The sequence below is a fragment of the Symphalangus syndactylus genome, chromosome 20 (assembly GCF_028878055.3).
Source record: "Symphalangus syndactylus isolate Jambi chromosome 20, NHGRI_mSymSyn1-v2.1_pri, whole genome shotgun sequence".
Lineage (NCBI taxonomy): Eukaryota > Metazoa > Chordata > Mammalia > Primates > Hylobatidae > Symphalangus > Symphalangus syndactylus.
Genome location: NC_072442.2, coordinates 50,372,093 through 50,394,813, shown reverse-complemented (window position 1 = coordinate 50,394,813; position 22,721 = coordinate 50,372,093). Strand labels below are relative to the sequence as shown.

The 22,721-nt window shown below is 42.5% G+C and overlaps 1 pseudogene; it reads left to right on the top strand.

The window, feature by feature from the left end:
• Positions 1 to 22,721, top strand: part of LOC129469822 (importin subunit alpha-1-like) — a 31,264-nt pseudogene extending 8,543 nt beyond the window's left edge.

The window sequence follows — 22,721 nt, the reverse complement described above, 5'->3', positions numbered from 1 at the left end:
ACCCTCATCTGGAGCTCACAGAACCTGTCACTCTGTAGACTCTAGTCTTTTTTCAGCTTAGGAACATCTATTTGTTGCTTGATTTGATTATTGTTTGTTTGCTTGTTTATTTATTGAGACAGGGTCTTATTCTGCCACCCAGGCTGGAGTGCTGTGGCACAATCACCGCTCACTGCAGCCTCCACCTTCTGGGTTCAAGTGATCCTCCCACCTCAGCCTCCTGAGAAGCTGGGAATACAGGCGCATGCCACCAGGCCCAGCTAACTTTTTGTATTTTTTTGAGAGACAAAGTTTCGTCATGTTGCCCAGGCTGATCTTAAATTTCTGGGCTCAAACGATCCGCCTGCCTCAGCCTCCCAAAGTTCTGGGATTACAGGTGTGAGCCACCGTGCCCGGCCTGTTGCTTGATTATTATTTCTTTTACCTTTTCTTTCCTTTGCATGTGAGTGCTCCTGACTGGGTCCCCTCCAGTTTATCTTTGGCCTCTTTATTTCAATCTTAGTGTACTTTTGCTCTGAGGTTTGATATTTCTTTTTGACCTTCCAGTCTGCAAATTTGAATCTCAAGAGTGAATTTCTTCCCCTTCAACTAATACAATGACATATTTTAAGTTCTAAAAATCAGTCCTTTTTAAAAACTCTGCTTGATTTGAGTCTCCTTAAGAGTTTGTATTCAAGTTGTAATTGCATTCTGCAGCCCCTCTATTTTGCCAATAGCCTTGAATTTATTTTACGAGGTAATATATTTACAGGTTTTTTTAATCAAAGCAATATTTTAAAGTCTATAGTAAAAATCTCACATGTACCCTGTTTCCCTGCTGTGTTCTCCATCAACTCAAAAGTCACCCCTTTCCTTCATTCTTTCTTCATTCTTCCAGAGTTTGAGTACAAACTAGTATAACTACATATCTGATTACTTAATTTTCTCTCTCTCTCTTAAGCAAAGGTAGTACCTTGTACACACCGTCCTGTGTGTAAAACAAGATTTTTTAAAAAACAAGCTTGCTTACTTTTTGTTTTATTTATTCCTTTGACAATGTATCTTGGAGATTATACCTAGAGAGGTTCTGTCTGTTTCCCTACAACTACAAATAATCCATTTTACCAGTCTCCTGTTGACAGGTACTCGGAATGTTTCCCATTTTTTGCTATTACAACAATGTCATAATGAATACTCTTTTATATATGTATGGGTAGATGTTGGAAAAATTCCAAAAGTGGAATTTTGGGGTCAAAAGGTAAATAATAGATATTTGATGGGTATATCCCATGAGGCATATACCAATTTGACCTCACCAATACAAATGAGGGTGTCTTATTCCCCACAGCCTTGCCAACTGACTGTTGTCAAACTTTTGTTTTCTGCCAATTTGACCATAATATGTATTATCTTAAGGTACTTTAAATTTGCATTTTTCTTTCCAATAAGAGTATCTTTTCATATATTTAAGGGCTGTTTGTCCCCCCAACCTTTTTTTTTCTTTCTGTGAATGATCTGTTTATATCCTTTGCCTGTTTGCGTATTGGGTTGTTAGGTTTTTTTCTTATTGAGTTCTAGTAGCTTTTTCTATACTAGGGAAAATAGCCCTTTGTCTATTATTACATGAGTCGTAATTCCCTCCGTCACCCTAAACTTGTCTTTTGACTCTGCTAATAGCATTATTTTGCCACACAAGTTTTCTTAAAACACACTTATGTAGTCAAATGTATCACTCGTTTATTTTATGGCTTTTATATTTTAAGTCTTTATTACAAAGTCATATATATATATACACACACAGACACATACAACATATTGATGTCTTATATATATACACACACACAGCATATTATATATAATATATATTTATATATATACATACAGCATATTGAAGTCTTATATATATAAAGAGACATATATATAAAATATATAGGCTTTTATATATATATACATACAGCGCATTGGATTTTGTTTTCTTTTTCGATTATTTTTATGACTTCATTTTTAAAAATTTAAATCTCTAATCCTTTGAAGGTTAATATGGATGGACAGAATGAGATGTGGACCCTCCCTTATTTATAAACATGTTTATTTATTTTTTTATCTCTGGATGGGCAGCCAGTTGTCCTGTGACCTTTCACTGACAAGTTTGTCTTTCCCCATGACCTGTGATGGCATCTTTAGTGTGTCCTGGGTGCTGGCTGTGCTGGGGTCTGGTGGCAGCAGCTGGTTTGGTGGTTCTGTCTGTTCCCCCTGCTAAGCTGTCACAGAATGAGCTTATATGTCTTTGCTCCCCAGAGCTGGGGTCAAGCTGCTGGAGTACCCCACTTGGTGGGGGGCCCTAGAGTGGAGAAGGGATGTTGGTCTCTGCCAGTGGGCCTGTGGGCATGAGACATCCGTGATGTCAAAACACCAGCAGGAATTCTCCCTATCTCCTTGGTGCCCTGGCCTTACGGGTAGAGACTACCTGGCCCACTTGTTTGCCCTGCCTCAGCTCCTGGACATGAGGGTACAAGAGCCACTCTGCCTTCTCCCTGGGGTCCCATGATGGGCCAGCCTGCCCCAGGGTTCCCCTGGGAGCAACCACCTCAGACATAGCCTCTCACCTGTGGCAGCCAGGTCCCACCCACCCACTGCCGCAGCCTCTGCTTGACTCAGGCAGTAGTACCAGGTCACAGTTGGGAGCAGAGGGAAAACACAGAGTGTTTAAGTGGCCTTATTCCCAGAATCCCAGCTCCAGAGCTGTGTCTGAAAGGGAGAGGAACTACTTTGTCTGTAACAATTCGGGGGCAGGGGGAGCTGGAAGGGCAAGTCTGTTTCCAGGTGAGAAATAATGAACAACTTTTTCTTCTTTTCTTTTTCGAGACAGAGTCTCACTCTGTCACCCAGGCTGGAGTGCAGTGGTGCAATCACGCTCACTGCAGCCTCAACTTCCTGGGCTCAAGCAGTCCTCCCACCTTGTCCTTCCAAGTAGCCGAGAGCACAGGATTATATGGTAGTGACAGTAAGGATGGAGAATAGTAAAAAGGTTTGAGGAATTTTTTTTAATTTTATTTTTATTATGAAAATGTCCAATTAGGCTGGGCCTGGAGGCTCACACCTGTAATCCTAGCACTTTGGGAGGCCGAGGCAGGAGGATTATTTGAAATCAGGAGTTCGAGACCAGCCTGAACAACACAGTGAGACCCCACCTCTATATTAAAAATAAGTAAATAAATTTAAAACTTAAAAAAAAAGAAAATGTCCAACATGCGGAAAAGAAAAAACAATTTTTTTTTTTTTTTTTTTGAGACAGAATCTTGCTCGTCACCCAGGCTGGAGGGCTGTGGCACAATCTCATCTCACTGCAATCTCCGCCTACTAGGTTCAAGTGATTCTCATGTCTCAGCCTCCTGAGTAGCTGGAATTACAGGCGGGTGCCACCATGCCTGGCTAATTTTTGTATTTTTAGTAGAGATAGGGTTTCACCATGTTGGCCAGGCTGGTCTCGAACTTCCTGATCTCAAGTGATCCACCTACCTCTGCCTCCCAAGCTGCTGGGATTACAGGTGTGAGCCACCACACCAAGCCAAAAATAATATTTTAAAAAAACGAATACAATTACCTATTGCCTAGATTTAACAACACTTGCTCCTTGCTGGCTGCTCTACTAGGAAAAAAAAAGAGAAAAGAGAAACAACAATATTTGCCATGTTTATTTATATTTATTTATTTATTGCTGATGAATTATAAATTCTAGGCATCATATTTCACCCCTGAAAACTTCAGCATGCATCTCTGAAAAGTGATGTCTTTCTCCGTGAACACCCTACCATTATTATATCTGACAAAATTAACTATAGTTCCTTAATGTCATCTATGACCTAAGCCATCGTCAGATTTCCACCTTATCCTAAAATATCTCTCTCACAGCTGGTTTGTTTGGTTCAGGATCCCATCCAAGGCCATGCCTAGTATCTGGCTATCTCTTCAATCTCCCTTGAAGAGCCCCGCCCTTTCCTTCTGCCTGGACATTGACTCATTGCCCTGCCTGCAAGGTGTCTGTTTGCTTCCTTGCAGCAGTGTTTTCATGTTCTTCTGACCCTGGTGTTACCTGAGAACTGGTAGGCAGGTCTGCAAGGTTTAGGCTGATGGGATCAACAGGGCTCAGTGACAGATGAGGCAAAGCCAGCAGGAGGCAAGGATGATTCTACCTTGGGTGACAGAAGTAGATGTCACTCAGATGCTGAGATTGGGGAGGGAGGAGGGAGAGGACAAATTTGATTTGGGGCACACAGCTTTCGACATGTACAAAGGAAATCCAAATGGCAGTGGGCTATGTGAGCCTGGAGACTGTGCTGCGAGTTGTTGATCTACAGCTGGTGGGGCTCTCCCAAGGTGGTGGAGTGAGAAGCCAGGAGAGACACCAAGCATGAGGCCGTGGCAGAGGAGGTGGAGCCTGGGGCCCAATTGCTGAGCAGTAGCAGAGAAAAAGAAGGAAAACCAGGAGGCCTGGCCTGGGGAAGCCGAAGGAGGAGAGGATTTTAAAGAGCAAACACTGGAGAAAAGTCAGGCCAGAGGAAGACTGTCAGGCCTCTAAGCCAGAGCAAGGTCCTTGTAACCCCTATGACCTGCCTGTATACATCCAAATGGCCTGCAGGAGCCACAAAGTCTGGAGCAGCCAAAAAAAAAAAAACCTGCAAAAAGGAGTAAAATAGCCAGCTCCTTGCATTGTTCCTGCCCTGCCCCAACTCATCAATTGACCTTGTGACAATCTCCTCCTGGACAGTGAGTCTCACGAGCTCCCCGCCCGAGCACCTTGTGACCCCTCCCCTGCTATCAATGGATAACTGCTTTTAACTTGTACCTTTCCACTGCCTACCCAAGTCCTGTAAAGCTGCCCCTATCCTATCCCCCTTCACTGTCTCTCTTTTCGGACTCAGCCCATCCACACCCAGATGTAAATAAACAGCCTTGTTGCTCACTCAAAGCCTGTTTGGTGGTCTCTTCACACAGACGCGCTTAACAAGGACCAGATCTGTCACCAAGGAAGTGGTGGAAGGCCTCTGAGCAGTGAGCTGGTTGTCTAAGTGAGGGGACAGAGAAATTGGCTCGAAAAGGAGGAAGGGAAAAAGGATTTAGTTGTTAAAATGGGATGCTGGGTCCAGGGAACGAATCTTTTTTTTTTTTTTTTTTTTTTTTTGAGATGGAGTCTCTCTTTCGCCCAGACTGGAGAGCAATGGTGTGATCTCTACACACTGCAACCTCCGCCTCCGGGGTTCAAGTGGTTCTCCTGTCTCAGCCTCCCAAGCAGATGGGACTACAGGCACCCGCCAGGGTGGTCTCAATCTACTGACCTCATGATCCGCCTGCCTTGGCCTCCCAAAGTGCTGGGATTACAGGCATGAGCCACTGTGCCCGGATGCATTACATTTTATTTTTTAAAAAGCTGAATAAGACCCACTATTTATTTCATAGTCACTAAAGAGTTGGGATCAACTGTTTGAAAATACTATTTTGAAGTATCCGTGGGGTCTTACATTATAGCTGGAATGATAAAAGGACCCAAAAGGGTGTTTTTAGGAATATATTTTTTGGGGGGAGTACGTGCGATGCCCTTCTTTTTCCCTTAAGTATACACTTCAAAAGCTTGTTATAAACTTGAAAAAATGGTAGGTGAGTAATTTATATGTATGGTTTCATGGGTATATTTGAAGTATTAATACATGAAAGCAGTGAATAATAGTATCTGACATGTAATAGGTACTTAATATGTGTTAGTTTTCTTTCTGCAGGCATATCTTGGTTGTTGTAAACAATTAGCTTTAGCTTTTAACTTAGCTTTTAGACTTCAAACGTTCTATCATAAGGTTTATCTTAACTTTCTTTGAATGATTAATTTTAATTATTGAAAGACAGTTGATTGGATACAATTTATATCTTTGATTGACATAAATAATGCAGTCTTTTTATTTTTTTGGTCAGGTACTGGTAGTTAACTCTCAAGGAGAAATTTCACGGTTGAGCACCAAAAAGGAAGTGGGCATGAAAGGAAATATCAACAATTATTTTAAATTGGGTCAAGAAGGGAAGTATCGTGTCTACCACAATCAATACTCCACCAATTCATTTGCTTTGAATAAGCACCAGCACAGAGAAGATCATGATAAGAGAAGGCATCTTGCACATGAATTCTGTCTGACTCCAGCAGGAGAGTTCAAACGGAATGGTTCTGTCCATGGGTCCAAAGTTCTTGCCATATCTACTCTGAGACTGACTATCACCCAATTAGAAAACAACATCCCTTCATCCTTTCTTCATCCCAACTGGGCATCACGTAGGTAAAGGAAACTAAAGTTAATTTATTGCTGTAAATATACTAAATGTTTATAAAATGATTGTTGTAGATGTGCACTTGAAAACATCATTACCAATGAGTTGAATGAAGTCAATGTGGTCAGCAGACGGGATGTTAGAGGCATGAGTGTACTTCTAACTTACTGAACCAACACCACTATTCGGAGGATTTCTAGGAGTCAGAGTCTTTATCCCTGGAATCAGATGGAGACCAAAGTTACAACTATTGTGCTTTTAATTTAGATCAACCTAGTGAAATAATTTCTTTCATTTCTTCTGAAATATAGGGCAAATTGGATCAAGGCAGTTTAGACGTGTAGCAAACCCAGAGAATTTGCATTGGTTTTAGCCATTTTGGAGTGTGCAGTTAAACCAGTTGTGATGCTACCAATATGGCGAGAATCTTTAGGACATACCAGGCAAGTGAATTCTGAGCCTTGTAAATGATGAATATTGGACTCCCTTTTGAAATATTAGCCTATTAATAATGAAAGTTAATATATTTAAGAGGCCATATTGAAGACTTTACTTTTGGCCTCATTTTCTTCCTATATAAGTTGTAAACATAAATGAATATTACTAGTTCTTTCTTTCTTTTTTTTTTTTTTGAGATGGAGTCTTGCACTGTTGCCCGGGCTGGTGTGCAGTGGCACAATCTCAGCTCGCTGCAACCTCCGCCTCCTGCATTCAAATGATTCTCCTGCCTCAGCCTCCAAAGTAGCTAGGATTACAGGTGCCCATCACTACGCCCAGCTAATTTTTTGTCTGTCAACCCAGGCTGGAGAGCAGTGGCGCCATTACAGCTCACTGCAGCCCTGACCTCCCTGGGCTAAGGTTATTCTCTCACCTCAGCCTCCCGAGTAGTTGGGACTACAGATGCATTCCACTATGCCTGGCTAATTTTTGTATTTTTTGTAGACAAGGGGTCTCATTATGTTGCCCAGGCTGTTCTCAATCTCTAGGCTCAAGTGACCTGCCTGCCTCAGCCTACCAAAGTGTTGGGATTATAGTCGTGATACATTTCTGATACGAGAGCAATTAGTACAATGGTTGCTATAACATTTTAGAGAATGGTTTGACAAAAACAAAGTTAAAAATGCAATTCGACTCCTTCCTGATATGGTAGAGAAACTTTTACCCTGTGTACATGAGAAGACATTGTAGCAGGGTGTTCCTTATAATATTATTTCATAATGGTGAAATTTGGAAACAATTCCTAAGCATGCCTGATTATGAAATCAGGCATGTTTAAATTGTGTCATCATTTCATAATGGACTGTTACATAGCAGTGAAAAATACACTAGAGCAACAAGTGTCGAGACTGAATCTCATAAGTTTACAATAGAATGAAAACATTTGGAGAGGGTGGGAGGGGCATAAGGGTTGAAAAATTACCTACTGGGTACAGTGTTTACTCTACGGGTAATGAGTAACTAGAAACCCAGTTCCCCCAGTGCACATAGACCCCTTGAATCTAAAATAAAATAAAAATTTTTTAAAAGAGAAAACAGTTCCATCACTAAAAATACATATATTTGTGTAGAGTTTAAAAGCATGTGTGATGTTTTCCAGTTTTTATCGCAAGGACAAAAAACCAAACACCGCATGTTCTCACTCATAGGTGGGAATTGGACAATGAGAACTCATGGACACAGGAAGGGGAACATCACACTCCGGGGACTGTTGTGGGGTGGGGGGAGCGGGGACAGCATTAGGAGATATACCTAATGCTAAATGACGAGTTAATGGGTGCAGCAAAACAACATGGCACATGGATACATATGTAACAAACCTGCACATTGTGCACATGTACCCTAAAACCTAAAGTATAATAATAAAAAAAAAAAAAAAGAAAAAGCATGTGTGATAACACAATGTTACAGTATTGTTTAGGGATATAGACATTTGTAAAATTTTAAAGAAATGCAAGGGCCATATGCTTGAAACGTAAGAAATATACTTCTAAATAAATAAGTGCTCAAATGTAAATCATAATGAAAACTAGAAAACATTTTGATCTGGATGTTCATGAAAGTACTACATATATTGAAATTTGTGAGATGCAATTAAAGACTTCCTAGGAGAAATTACTAGCCTTTAATGCTTATGTTAGAAAAACTGCAAATTAATTAGCTAGGGGTACATCTCAAGGAGCCAGCCTAAAGAAAGAAAATACTAAAGATGACCAAATGTGATGAAATAGAAAACAAACATACTTTAGATCCCATTATGTTTTACAAGCCTCTCATAAGATTATCAAGGGGAGAAAAATAATACAGCACAAATAACCAATATCAAGAATAAAAAAAGAGACATACTAACCAATATTTCTGATTCTCTTTTACTAGACCTTGGAATTTTAAAGCCTTCACAGGGTCTACTAACATAGTATTCAGGTTCCCTACATCTACAAAGAAAGGGGTCCACCTAGAAAGAGTGGACCAAGATGGTGGAATAAAAGTCCCCAACTGATCGTGCCCCACCTTCCATCCCCACTGCCACAGAAAGGGACCCACCGAGCTCCCTTTGGGTGTGGGGAAGGGTTGGGAAAGACGCCACAGTCATTTCAGTCCTTAGTAGGGCAGAAGCCACACTCTTAGGCAGGGAAAGGATTTCTGGTTGTTTATCACTGCACCTGTCATTAAGGTGATGGCAGGACCAGATGATTTCATAAGGTTTTTCTTAAATTTCAGGAACCAGATAGTTCTATTTAAACTTTTCTTCCAGAATAGAAAAAGGAAAATTTACAGATTATTGTTTCTGTTAGTGTGAAACTCTTAGGAAATTTGATAAATAGAAATAGACAAATAGAAAATTATGGTCCTGTCTCCTTTATTATTTATTATTAATAATTAATAGCAAATAGATATGTCTATAAGAAATCTCAAAATATTGGTATGCAGATATATTCAGTAGTAAATTTAAAGAATAAGAAACCATGGCTAAATTGGCTTCACCTTAGACACCAATCTCCAATACTAGGAGATTACTAATACCATACTATTTTAAGAAGTCAAAGAAAGGCTGGACGTGGTGGCTCATGCCTGTAATTCCAGCACTTTGGGAGGCCAAGGCAAGTGGATCACTTGAGCCCAGGAGTTTAAGACCAGCTTGGCCAACATGGTGAAACCCCATCTCTACTAAAAATACAAAAATTAGTGGGGCACGGTGGTGCATGTCTGTAGTCCTAGCTACTAGGAGGCTGAGGCAGGACAATCGCTTGAACCCGGGAGGCAGAGGTCGCAATGAGCTGAGATGGTACCACTGCAGTCTAGCCTGGGCAACAGAGCAAGTCACTGTCTCGAAAAGAAAAAAGTCAAAGAAAGGAAACCTTTTGATCATCTCATTAGATGCTAAGAAGGTATTTTGTCTAAGTTCATTATTATTTATTGGGTTTTTTTAACCTTGGATTTTTTTGGCTGGGCATGGTGGCTCACGCCTATAATCCCAGCACTTTGGGAGGCCGAGGTGGTGGATCACCTGAGGTCAGGAGTTTGAGACCTGTGGGTGGCAAGCCACCAAGGTGCCGAGGCAAGAGACCGAGGACACGAGCTGTTCCAGTATAATAAAATATAAAACAAGAATAGTTATACCAGATATAGACCTTAGATATGATTATATATCAATATCAATAATCATTAGTTGGTAGTAATTACTCTTTATTCCAATATTATAATAATCCTCGCTCTATAATCATAACCTAGGAAAAACCAGGCCATACAGAGATAGGAGCTGAGGGGACACAGTGAGGAGTGACCAGAAGACAAGAGTGCGAGCCTTCTGTTATGCCTAGACAGGGCCACCAGAAGGGCTCCTTGGTCTAGCGGTGACGCCAGAGTCTGGGAAGACGCCCATTGCCAGGTGGACCATGGTCTAGTGGTAACGAAAAGTGTCAGGGAACAACACCCGCTACTTAGCAGACCCGGAAAGGGAGTCTCCTTTTCCCCGGGGGAGTTTAGAGAAGACTCTGCTCCTCCACCTCTTGTGCAGGGCCTGACATCAGTCAGGCTTGCCCGCAGTTATCCGGAGGCCTAACCGTCTCCCTGCGATGCTGTGCTTCAGTGGTCACGCTCCTAGTCCGCCTTCATGTTCCATCCTGTACACCTGGCTCTGCCTTCTAGATAGCAGTAATAAATTAGTGAAAGTACTAATAGTCTCTGATATGCAGAAATAATGGTGTAAGCTGCCTTTCTCTTTGTCTCCCCTCTCTCTGCCTCGGCTGCCAGGCAGGGAAGGGCCCCCTGTCCAGTGGACACGTGACCCACGTGACCTTACCTATCACTGGAGATGACTCACACTCTTTACCCCGCCCCTTTTGCTTTGTATCCAATAAATAACAGCGCAGCCAGACATTCGGGGCCACTACCGGTCTCCGTGCATTGGTGGTAGTGGTCCCCCGGGCCCAGCTGCCTTTTCTTTTATCTCTTTGTCTTGTGTCTTTATTTCTATACTCTCTCGTCGCCGCACACAGGGAGAAGCTCACCGGCCCTGTGGGGCTGGACCCTACAGAGACCGACCTGGCCAACATGGCGAAACCCCATCTCTACTAAAAATACAAAACTTAGCTGGGTATGGTGGCACATGCCTGTAGTCCCAGCTACTTGGGAGGCTGAGGCAGGAGAATCACTTGAACCTGGGAGGCAGAGGTTGCAGTGAGCCGAGATTGCACCACTGCACTCCAGCCTGGGCGATAGGGTGAGACTCTATCTCAAAACAAAACAACAAAAAAATGGCTACTAGAAAGTTTCAATTTATATAGCTTGCATTCTATTTCTGATGGACAGCTCTGCTCCGGGAAGTCTCAGCCCTTCAGATGGAAAGGGGACAGTTATCCTTTGGCTAAAATGATTTCATAGTGTTGAAAACATCATGATCCCTCCTCTAGTATTCAGGTGTGGATTCAGTGGATGCTTGGTAATTCAGTTCTCCTTTGGTACTATTATTGACAAAGGAAAATGATACAGGAAATATTTTTCTCTTCCCCCATTTTTAGCTTTCTCCGTTTGTCTCATAACCATGTCCACCAACAAGAATGCTAATACACCAGCTGCCCGTCTTCACAGATTCAAGAACAAGGGAAAGGACAGTACAGTGAGTACCTTCTGTTGCTTTCCTGTGGTGGTATTTAAATGGGAAGACATTTGGAAAGGGGTGAAAACTTAGGGATCTTTAAAAAAATGCCCTCACTTAGCAACAAAAACTGATGTGATAGGTGAAACGGCATGTTATCTTTTCTCAAAGAAATGAGGCGTCGCAGAATAGAGGTCAATGTGGAGCTGAGGAAAGCTAAGAAGGATGACCAGATGCTGAAGAGGAGAAATGTAAGCTCATTTCCTGATGATGCTACTTCTCCACTGCAGGAAAACTGCAACAACCAGGTAAAAAAATATATTTTAGATTATGAGCTACATGAAATCCAGAAAATCAGTAGGGACTTTTCTTAGAAATTCAAGTAAAACTTAACATTTCTAGTCTTACGGTTTTAACTATCTGTGAAGATCTTTTTCTCTGTTCGCAATTAGTAATTGTCTTCTTTCCTGCCTTTCATAATCCACTGAAGCTGATTTACGATCTTCCTTTAGCTCTGACCTTCCTTCAGACTTCCCTGCATTTATTTCTAGCTACTAGCTGGGTACCTTGACCTGACCAGTGTGTCCAGAGCCAACCAGTTTCTGGTTTGTTTCTTTTTTCTTTTTCCCACCTGGAGTCTTGCTCTGTCACCCAAGCTGCAGTGCAGTGGCACAATCTCGGCTCACTGCAACCTCCGCCTCCTAGTTTCAAGCAATTCTCCTGCCTCAGCCTCCCGAGTAGCTGGGATTACAGGTACGCACCACCACGCTTGGCTAATTTTTGTATTTTTAGTAGAGACAGGGTTTCATCATGTTGGCCAGGCTGGTCTTGAACTCCTGACCTTGTTATCCGCCCTCCTGGGCCTCCCAAAGTGCTGGGATTACAGGTGTGAGCCACCACACCCAGCCCATTTCTGGTTTATTTCTGTGTTTTTTGGTATTCTGTATTTTTTTGTATTTGTCACCAGCTTTGTTTAGGACTTTCCTTCTGAAATATTTACAGTAGCCTCCTAATTTATCATTTCCTTCTTTCTGTGCCATATGCTATTTTTCTGAAATTTTTACTAAAGTACTACTTTAGACGTGTTTTTTCTCTCCTCAAAACCATACTCCAAATTGCATGAGCCTGCGAGGCAGAGGTTGCAGTGAGCCAAGACCTTGCTATTGCACTCCAGTCTGGTCAACAAGAGGGAAACTCTGTCTCAAGAAAAAAAATTAAAATAAAAAAGTCCATCCTCCAACTGGGCATGATTGTTCACGCCTGTAATTCCAGCACTTTGGGAAGCTGAAATAGGAGGATCACTGGAGGCCAGGAGTTTGAGCCCGGCTTAGGCAACATAGCAAGATCTTGTCTCTACAAAAAATAAGAAGTTAGCTGGGCGTGGTGGCGCCAGTCTTTAGTCCTAGGTATTTAGGGGGCTGAGGCAGAAGGATCACTTGAGCCCAGGATTTTGAAGCTGCAGTGAGCTATGATTGTTCCCCTAAACTCCATGCTGGGTGACAGTGAGACCCTGTCTCTAAAAATAAAAATCCATACTCTGGCCGGGCACGGTGGCTCATGCCTGTAATCCCAGCACTTTGGGAGGCCGAGATGGGTGGATCATCTGAGGTCAGGAGTTTGAGAGCGGCCTGGCCAACATAGTGAAACCATGTCTCTACTAAAGATACAAAAAAATTAGCTGGGTGTGGTGATGGGCGCCTCTAATCCCAGCTACTTGGGAAGCTGAGGCAGGAGAATCGCTTGAACCTGGGAGGCGGAGATTGCAGTGAGCCAAGATCACACCATTGCACTCCAGCCTGGGCGACAAGTGTGAAACTCTGTCTAAATAATAATAATAATAATAATCCATACTCCATGAAGACCTTCCACAAAGCAGGCCTATCTTAGATTTTCCAATTTATCTTTCATCTTCCAAAAATAACTGGGCACTCTCCTACTTCTTTTTCTCACAATATGCTCAATATGCTTCTTTTTTTTTTTTTTTTTTGAGACAAAGTCTCACTCTGTCGCTGAGGCTGGAGTGCAATGGTGCCATCTTGGCTCACTGTAACCTCTGCCTCCTGGATTCAAGTGATACTCGTGCCTCAACCTCCCGATTAGCTGGGATTACAGGCGTGCACCACCACGCCCAACTAATTTTTGTTTTTTTTTAGTAGAGACGGGGTTTCACCGTGTTGGCCAGGCTGGTGTCGAACTCCTCACCTCAGGTGATCTGCCCGTCTTGGCCTCCCAAAGTGCTGGGATTACAGGTGTGAACCACTGCGTCCAGCCACATTATGCTTCCTTTAGCCCTTTAGCACTCCACATTTATCTTTTTTTTTTTTTTTTGATTGAATGCTACCTATGTTCTATTTCTAGGATACTAATACTAATAGACGTGAGTAATACTCAAAGTTCATCTTCTCCTTATAGCACTCCGTAGCCTAGCAGGAAAGACACTCCTTTCTCAGGATTCTCTAGCGTCCTGGTTCTGCACCCAAAATGGAGAGTAAATGCTGTGTAACACATCTGTTTACCACTTGTTTTATGCTGTTTGTCTACTTGTCACATTTTCTCTGTTAGGTGTCAATCTCCTGGAGAGACAGGGATACTGTCTTTTTGAATTATGGGTAGCATTGGTTCTCAAACCTCCTTTCTACTGTGATTCACAACATAAAACATTTTTTTGCGGGGGGCAGGGGATGGGTGTTGCTCTGTTGCCCAGGCTGGAGTGATCTCAGCTCACTGCAGCCATTGCCTCCTGGATTCAAGCAATTCTCCTGCCTCAGCCTCTCAAGTAGCTGAGATTACAGGGGATCGCCACCACATCTGGCTAATTTTTGCATTATTAGTAGAGACGGGGATTCACCATGTTTCCCAGTCTGGTCTCGAACAACTGACCTCAGGTGATCCACCACCTCGGCCTCCCAAAGTGCTGGGATTACAGGCGTGAGCCACTGTGCCCGGCCGCATATAACCCACTTATATTTGCAACAACACTCAACCGTGGAAATACATAGATTATAAAATTAGATATGAAAATCCTCAGAATGTTGCTTATAACTTCATGTCTTTCTCCCTCAAAGTATATCTGAATGCAAGTGATTGAGATTAATGTAGGAATAATCTTCAGTCTGCTCTGATTCTTTTTTTTTTTTTTTTTTTGAGACAATGTCTTGCATGGTGACAGGCGCACACCACCATGCCTGGATAATTTTTTTTTTAAATTTTTTGTAGAAGGGGAGGTCTCATTATGTTGCTCAGGCTGGTCTCGAACTCCTGAGCTCAACCCATCCTCCCTCCTGAGCCTCCCAAAGTGCTAGGATTACAGGTGTGAGCCACCGTGCCTGGCCTTCTAGTTCGTTTTCTAAATTGTTCAAAGCTGCCTGTTTTAGCAACAAAACACTTGGATACTCCATAACTTGAGACTCCAGTGAGTCCTGACACCAAGTTTGGAAACTATTCTACATATAAAATAATGAATCTTTAACAGGCAAAATTAAATGTAGGGCTAAATTTTTAGTAGCTGGCTATAAGCCTAATGATGTTTATACTTGCCTTCACAGTGGTTAAGTGTGGATTTTATTGTTTGTATTTAATCTTAATGATAATGTGCAAAATTTCATCTTTCTTCTAGGGCACTGTAAATTGGTCTGTTGATGACATTGTCAAAGGCATAAATAGCAGCAATATAGAAAATCAGCTCCAAGCTACTCAAGCTGCCAGATAAGTCTTGTCTGCGATAGCCTGGGTAGCCTAAGAAATTCGTGTTTTTAGATTTTTTTTGTGGGGGGTGGGCAGGAATGGACAGACAGATAGTGTAAGGAAAGATTAGGTCAGCCAGCCATAAGCCAAATAGTTTCTTATTTATTAATTTGAGAGGGGCGCTTTGCTATTTTGCCCAGGCTGGTCTCGAATGCCTGGGTTCAAGCAATCCTCTCACCTCAGCCTCCTGAAGTGCTGGAATCACAGGTGTGTGCCATTGCACCTGCCCATAAAGTTTTTATCAAAGTAATGTTTCAAGTCACTGGCAGGGGAAGGAAGAAATACATAGTAAGTGGGATTGAGACATCCATTTAAAATGATAGATCCATTTAGGAGATAAGTATAATTTGACCTTTACCTCCCATCATACACAGATAGTTATGATATAATAGAAAGGATTAATAATTTCTACAGCTTGACAGAACACATTTCAATGGTAAATGATCATTAAAAAGTTCTAGGCTGGGCACGGTGACTCATGCCTATAATCCCAGCACTTTGGGAGGCCAAAGGGTGGGTTACTTGAACTCAGGAGTTTGAGACCAGCCTGGGCAACATGGTGAGACCCCATCTCTACAAAAAATAAAAAAAATTACCCGGGTGTGGTGGTGCACACCTGTCGTCCCAGCTACTAAGGAGGCTGAGGTGGGAGGATTGCTTGAGCCCAGGAGGTGGAGGCTGCAGTGAGCTGTGATCGTGGCACTGCACTGTAGCCTGGGTGGAGCGAGATCTTGTCTCAAAAAAACAAAAAGTGCTTAACCACAACTATCAGGGAGAACAAATTCAATTAACAGTGAGAGTATTACCTTATCAGATTGTCAAAAGTTTTTTTTAAAAGTGACAAGATCTGGACCAGATTTCTTCAGGGATGCAGAGGAGGGTAATCTATATTAATTTTTGGAAAAATGGTATTTAATTATACTGCATATATAGCACCATACAAGTAATCTGTTCAGCTTCTCTTAGGTTCCAGAATGTCTCAGCATTTAGCGATTTACTTAAAAGGTTGTCTGAAGTTCTAAACTCTTGAATTGCATTTTAAATTGGTTTTTACACAAACTCCTTTTGTTAATCACTTTCAACTTTTATTTCCCTTTTTGTTCCCCTTTAGGAAACTACTTTCCAGAGAAAAACAGCCCCCCATAGACAACATAATCCGGGCTGGTTTGATTCCGAAATTTGTGTCCTTCTTGGGCAGAACTGAATGTAGTCCCATTCAGTTTGAATCTGCTTGGGCACTCACTAACATTGCTTCTGGGACATCAGAACAAACCAAGGCTGTGGTAGATGGAGGTGCCATCCCAGCATTCATTTCTCTGTTGGCATCTCCCCACGCTCACATCAGTGAACGAGCTGTCTGGGCTCTAGGAAACATTGCAGATACTTGGACTTGAAGTTCTTTTGACTGAATGTATCTAAGCGTAATGAGTTGGAAGAAAGGCCTTGTTATAAGTAATAGCAACTTTGTCAAGTTTTGAGCTTGCTTTCAAGCCCTTATTAGGAATGAAAGTGTCATCTTTACAAAGGCAGCAGAGGGGCATCTAAGTAAGTTCGAGAGTTTTTGCTGGTGCATTCAGTCACTGAACGTTGATAGTGCTGGACAAGGTAATAAAATTAATCTTGCCTTTTTTTCAGGCAATGGCTCAGTGTTCCGAGACTTGGTTATTAAGTACGATGCAGTTGACCCACTGTTGGCTCTCCTTGCAGTTCCTGATATGTCATCTTGAGCAGTAAGTTACTAACATTTAAGTAAAGTTACTCATTTCTTCATTCTAATTTCCCCCATCTTCTCAAAAGACAGAACCTCTCATTGCCTATTTATTTCCCCCAGCGTGGCTACTTACGTAATCTTACCTGGACACTTTCAAATCTTTGCCGCAACAAGAATCCCGCACCCCCGATAGATGCTGTTGAGCAGATTCTTCCTACCTTAGTTCGGCTCCTGCATCATGATGATCCAGAAGTATTAGCAGATACTGCTGGGCTATTTCCTACCCAAATGGTCCAAATGAACGAACTGACATGGTCGTGAAAACATGAGTTGTGCCCGAACTTGTGAAGCTTCTAGGAGCTTCTGAATTGCCAATTGTGGTAAGTTATTTACTTGTAGATTAGGACCTAAGTATAAGAAGCATGATCAGGGCTGGGCGAGGTGGCTCACGCCTGTATAATCCCAGCACTTTGGGAGGCTGAGGTGGGTGGATCAGCTGAGGTCAGGTGTTCAAGACTAGCCTGGCCAACATGGTGAAACCCCATCTCTACTAAAAATACAAAGAAATTAGCTGGACATGGTGGCACGCACTTTAATCCCAGCTGCTTGGGAGGCTAAGGCAGGAGAATTGCTTGAACCTGGGAGGCGGAGGCTGCAGTGAGCCAAGATCATACCATTGCATTCCAGCCTGGGTGACAAGAGCAAGACTGTCTCAAAAAAAAAAAAAAAAAAAATGCATAATCAGTTGATACTAATATTGAAATATTGCCTATTTCAGGTCATGATGGGCCTCTTGTTAAAACTTTTAGGGTACAGAATTTCTGAAGTGCTGGGAAAAAAATAAGGTAACCAGCATCAACATTTTTTCCTTTTCAGACTCCTGCCCTAAAAGCCACAGGGAATATTGTCACTGGTACAGATGAACAGACATCAGGCTGTGACTGATGCAGGAGCACTCGCCGTCTTTCCCAGCCTGCTCACCAACCCCAAGACTAACATTCAGAAGGAAGCTACGTGGACAATGTCAAACATCACAGCTGGCCGTCAGGACCAGATACAGCAAGTTGTGAATCATGGATTAGTCCCATTCCTTGTCAGTGTTCTCTCTAAGGTAACGAAGTCTTAGGATTTAATCAAGTCATTTTTAGTATTTATAGAAAGCTGTGCTTGATAAGCTTCTTCATGTGCAAGAATCTTGGGTTCTACTTGGAGTCCTTTGTGGAAAAATACCCAGTAACCCTAACCTTAAGGTTGGATAGAACCTTGGTACTTTCAGTCATCGTCTTTGTGAAAAAGTACTCTTGGAATCTTATTTGTGCAACCGTTCTGAAATAAAACCATTTCCTTATGTTTAATAGGCAGAATTTTAAGACATAAAAGGAAGCTGTATGGGCCGTGACCAACTCTACAGTTGAACAGATTGTGTACCTCGTTCATTGTGGCATAATAGAACCATTGATGAACCTCTTAGCTGCAAAAGATACGAAGATTATTCTGGTTATCCTGGATGCCATTTCAAATATCTTTCAGGTATGTCCTATCAAGGTGGCTTTGTTTGAATTTGGACTTGATAATAATTGGTTTGCTATTTAGACTTGGGGGAGGGCAGCTGTAAGTTTACTCACTAGTAAGCCACAGAATCAGAAAGCCTGTTTATGTGGGCCATACCTTTGATTAAAAATGTGGCAGGCATTATAAAAGATATAAAAGAGATGACAAGTGATGATGTGACCTGAATCGAAGTCAGGCGCTTACGTGGACTCATCACACCTGTTTACTTGGTTGATTTAATTTCCCAATTTCATACTGAATTTTGGTGAAATTAAATTTGAATGACTTGGCTGGGCGCGGTGGCTCACGCCTGTAATCCTAGCACTTTGGGAGGCTGAGGTGAGTGGATCACCTCAGGTCAGGAGTTCGAGACCAGCCTGGCCAACATGGCGAAACCCTATCTCTACTGAAAATACAAAAATTAGCCAGGCCTGGTGGCGGGCACCTGTAATCCCAGCTACTCGGGAGGCTGAGGCAGGAGAATCGCTTGAACCCTGGGCGGGGGGCATAGGTTGCAGTGAGCCAAGATCGCGTCACTTCACTCCAGCCTGGGCGAAAGAGTGAAACTCTGTCTCAAAAAAAAAAAATTGCTTTTGAAAGACTTAATTATATTTTTCTTCTGGTTCCACCCCTAATTGATCCAGGCACACCAGCATATGACACTTTGTCATAGTGATTGGTGGTAGGTAAGCCCTTCTAGAAACTTTGGATTCTAGAAATTTTTACTATAAGAGTTGAGCCTACAGGCTGGGTGTGTTGGCTCACGCCTGTAATCCCAGCACTTTGGGAGGTCAAGACAGGTGGATCACGAGGTCAGGAGTTCAAGACCAGCCTGGCCAACATAATGAGACCCTGTCTCTACTAAAAATAAAAAAAATTAGCTGGGTGTGGTGGCGGGCGCCTGTAATTCCAGCTACTCAGGAGCTTGAGGCAGGAGAATTGTTTGAACCTGGGAGGCGGAGGTTGCAGTGAGCCAAGATCATGCCATTGCACTCCAGCCTGGGTGACAACAGTGAAACTGTCTCAAAAAAAAAAAAAAAAAAAAATTGAGCCTACAATAGTGGATGCTGGTGTATCTGTCACTGTGTATAAATAATTTGTCAATATGTGGCCAGTATTTCTTCTTCCCTTCATCTAATCCCCTAAGTTATTTTGAAGCAAATCTGTTATTTCATCTATAGATATTTATGTATCTCTTAAAGTTGAAAATTTAAAGAAAAACTAACCTACATACCATTCCATATGCCCAGTAAATCCTTAATACCAACACACATTCTGTTCGGAGACATTTAGTTTAGCACTCTATAGGCCGTCTTTGCCCTTAGACACCTTGACTACACCTTCTGATGATATAGGATGCTTTACAAAACAATACGCCCCTGTTCCCATAGCAGACCAGTTGAACTGGAATGTAGTGTTGTTTTAAAAGTTGTCCACATGGGCCGGGCGCGGTGGCTCACGCCTGTAATCCCAGCACTTTGGGAGGCTAAGGCTGGCGGATCACGAGGTCAGGAGATCGAGACCATCCTGGCTAACACGATGAAACCCCGTCTCTACTAAAAATACAAAAAATTAGCTGGGTGTGGTGGCGGGCACCTGTAGTCCCAGCTACTCAGGAGGCTGAGGCAGGAGAATGGCATGAACCCGGGAGGTGGAGCTTGCAGTGAGCCGACTTCACGCCACTGCACTCCAGCCTGGGCAACAGAGCGAGACTCCATCTCAAAAAAAGAAAAAAAGAAAAAAAAAGTGGCCCATGTCATTTTGATACGTAGAAAAGGTTGAGAGCTACTGATTGTAAGATCTCTGGCTCCAGTTGAAGTACTGCTAAGAGGAGGTACAGATCCAATCACACTGAGTTTCAACAAAATATAAAATGGACATACAACTGTGATAGGCTTGATGAAGGAACTGTTAAGGTGCTTATTTCTGCCTGACATATCAATATTCAAATTTTCGATGTTTTCTTCATTAAAACATTCAGAGTATATGCCAGTAAACTTGGATTTTTTTTTTTTTAGGCTGCTGAGAAACTAGGTGAAACTGAGAAACTTAGTATAATGATTGAAGAATGTGGAGGCTTAGACAAAATTGAAGCTCTATAAAACCATGAAAATGAGTCTGTGTATAAGGCTTCGTTAAGCTTAATTGAGAAGTATTTCTCTGTAGAGGTGAGTAATGGATGGTAATATTAATAACAACTTGGAAACGTAAAGCCAAGGCCATGAGCCCTTTTGTCCCTCATACTTTTAAAAATGAGCCTCATATCTTTGTTAAATATAGTAAAATATCAGTGTGCATAGGGCGTAATGTACTTATTTGCCCCTCTGATGTTTGGCTTGATGGTAATAAAATCTATTTATTTATTTATTTAGCTTTGGTTTCTACAAATTATTTTATTAGAATGTCAGACTTAAAAGGAACTACCGGTAACATGCCTGAAAATGCCATATATGATTTATGCTTGACCCATGACACCTGCTGTCACTGGATCCAGAGTGTGAACAAGGGAAAAGGAAGTGGAGGTGGGCGGGGACAGCACCAGCCCTGGCTGGCCAGACCTCAGGCCCACAGACCTGGTCCCCATAACCACCAGAATCCCTACAATGTACACATTCCTAATTCAGGCTCAACTCTCCTTTACCCACGAGTAAATGCCTCAGGACTCAATCTGAATCACTGTCCGTCTCGGCTTCTTTCACATCCATGCTGAATTTGGACTCCTGGTCACATCCCATGTAAGCATCACTCATGAAGTACGAGTGTAGTCGTGGATACCAGTGGCTGGGGCCACACAGTCCAACTTCACCTTGGCCTTCTGCTGCAGGATCAGCCTCTTGATGGAGATGAGGCTATTGGGCTTGGCGTCTCCAATCACCACCCACCAGCCCTCTTCACGTTTCTGCGGGAAGAGAGGCGTAATGACAGGGCCTGTGACTTCCTCCTCTTGCTCCAGCTGCACCAGCACCACCACTGGCCTGCCACTGCAGATGCTGTCCTTATCCACCACCTTCTAAGATAGTTCGATATTAGGGTAGCAGTTACAAAAGTGAGCCACATCTGTAATCTGGCTGTCAGTCAGCTGAAGAATTGCATTCCGTTCTTCATCCTCCATCTCCATGATGTCAAAAACACTCTCCACTCTCTTGTCTGTGCAACGTTTGATATGCTCAGAGGTGAAGTGTGGCAGCTGCTTCAAGTATGAGTCCTTGGACCACATGGCTTGGGTGACCATCTGGGCCAGTTCCATAGCTGCCAGAGCAGAGCTGAGCCACCCATTGCTGGAGAGGACATCCATGCAGGCCTGGACGAGCCAGATTGCCTTACTAAGGATTTCCTCCGTATCTGACTACAACTCAGCACTCAGCTGCATGCAGGACAGGTGAGCCTGCAAGGGCAGGTTGGTCTTGATGTGCGGATCATTGAACTTAGGGTTATTCAGCTTGCGGGGGACCTTCTGAGCCAACTGCCTCAGGAAGTTGTCTTCATGGTGCTGGATGGGGATGTTCTCGTACTCTGCTGCATTGGAGATGATCTCAATAAGCCCTCGCACCTTGGTCTTGGCATTGAGGTGAGATTTTAAAAGTCACCAGCTTAGTTTCAAATGAACAGCCTTGAGAATCTTAGAATATCTTGAGGGTAAGTTAATGGGTGTCATTGTAGGAGGTGATAGAGAAGTAGGCCAAACCCACCACCATGCTCTGGGCCTAATACAGTCTTTTCCTATTGAAAAGTGACAGTTGGGGAAGAAAGAAGTCTCAGCCTTTTTCTGTTACTGTAGTAGCATTCCTTATCCCCGGTCCCCGCAACTCCCCAGGCACTCATGAATTGTCAAAGTTTCAGAGACCCTCCCTCCCCTAAGTCAAATACTAGGATTAAAGGTATAATGTGCAGATCAAGACCTAGAGATTAAATACAGACTTCTAGGTACACTGCTGCTTGGAATACTTATTATTTTTATATTGATTTTTTAATGTATTACCAGGAAGAGGAAGATCAAAATGTTGTGCCAGAAACTACCTCTGAAGGCTATACCTTCCAAGTTCAGGATGGGGCTCCTGGGACCTTTAACTTTGAGATCATGTGGCTGAGGCATAAATTTGTTGTGTACTATGTTTGGTATTTTGTCTTATTGTTTCTCTACTAAGAACTTTTTCTTAAATGTGGCTTGTTATTGTAGCACTTTTTACACTGAAACTATACATGAACAGTTCTAACTGTACATACTGTATGAAGCTTGTCCTCTGACTAGGTTTCTTATTTCTATGGGGAATTTCATATCTTGCAGCATCCCGTAAACAAACATTAAAGTCCACCCTTTTCTTTACTTCA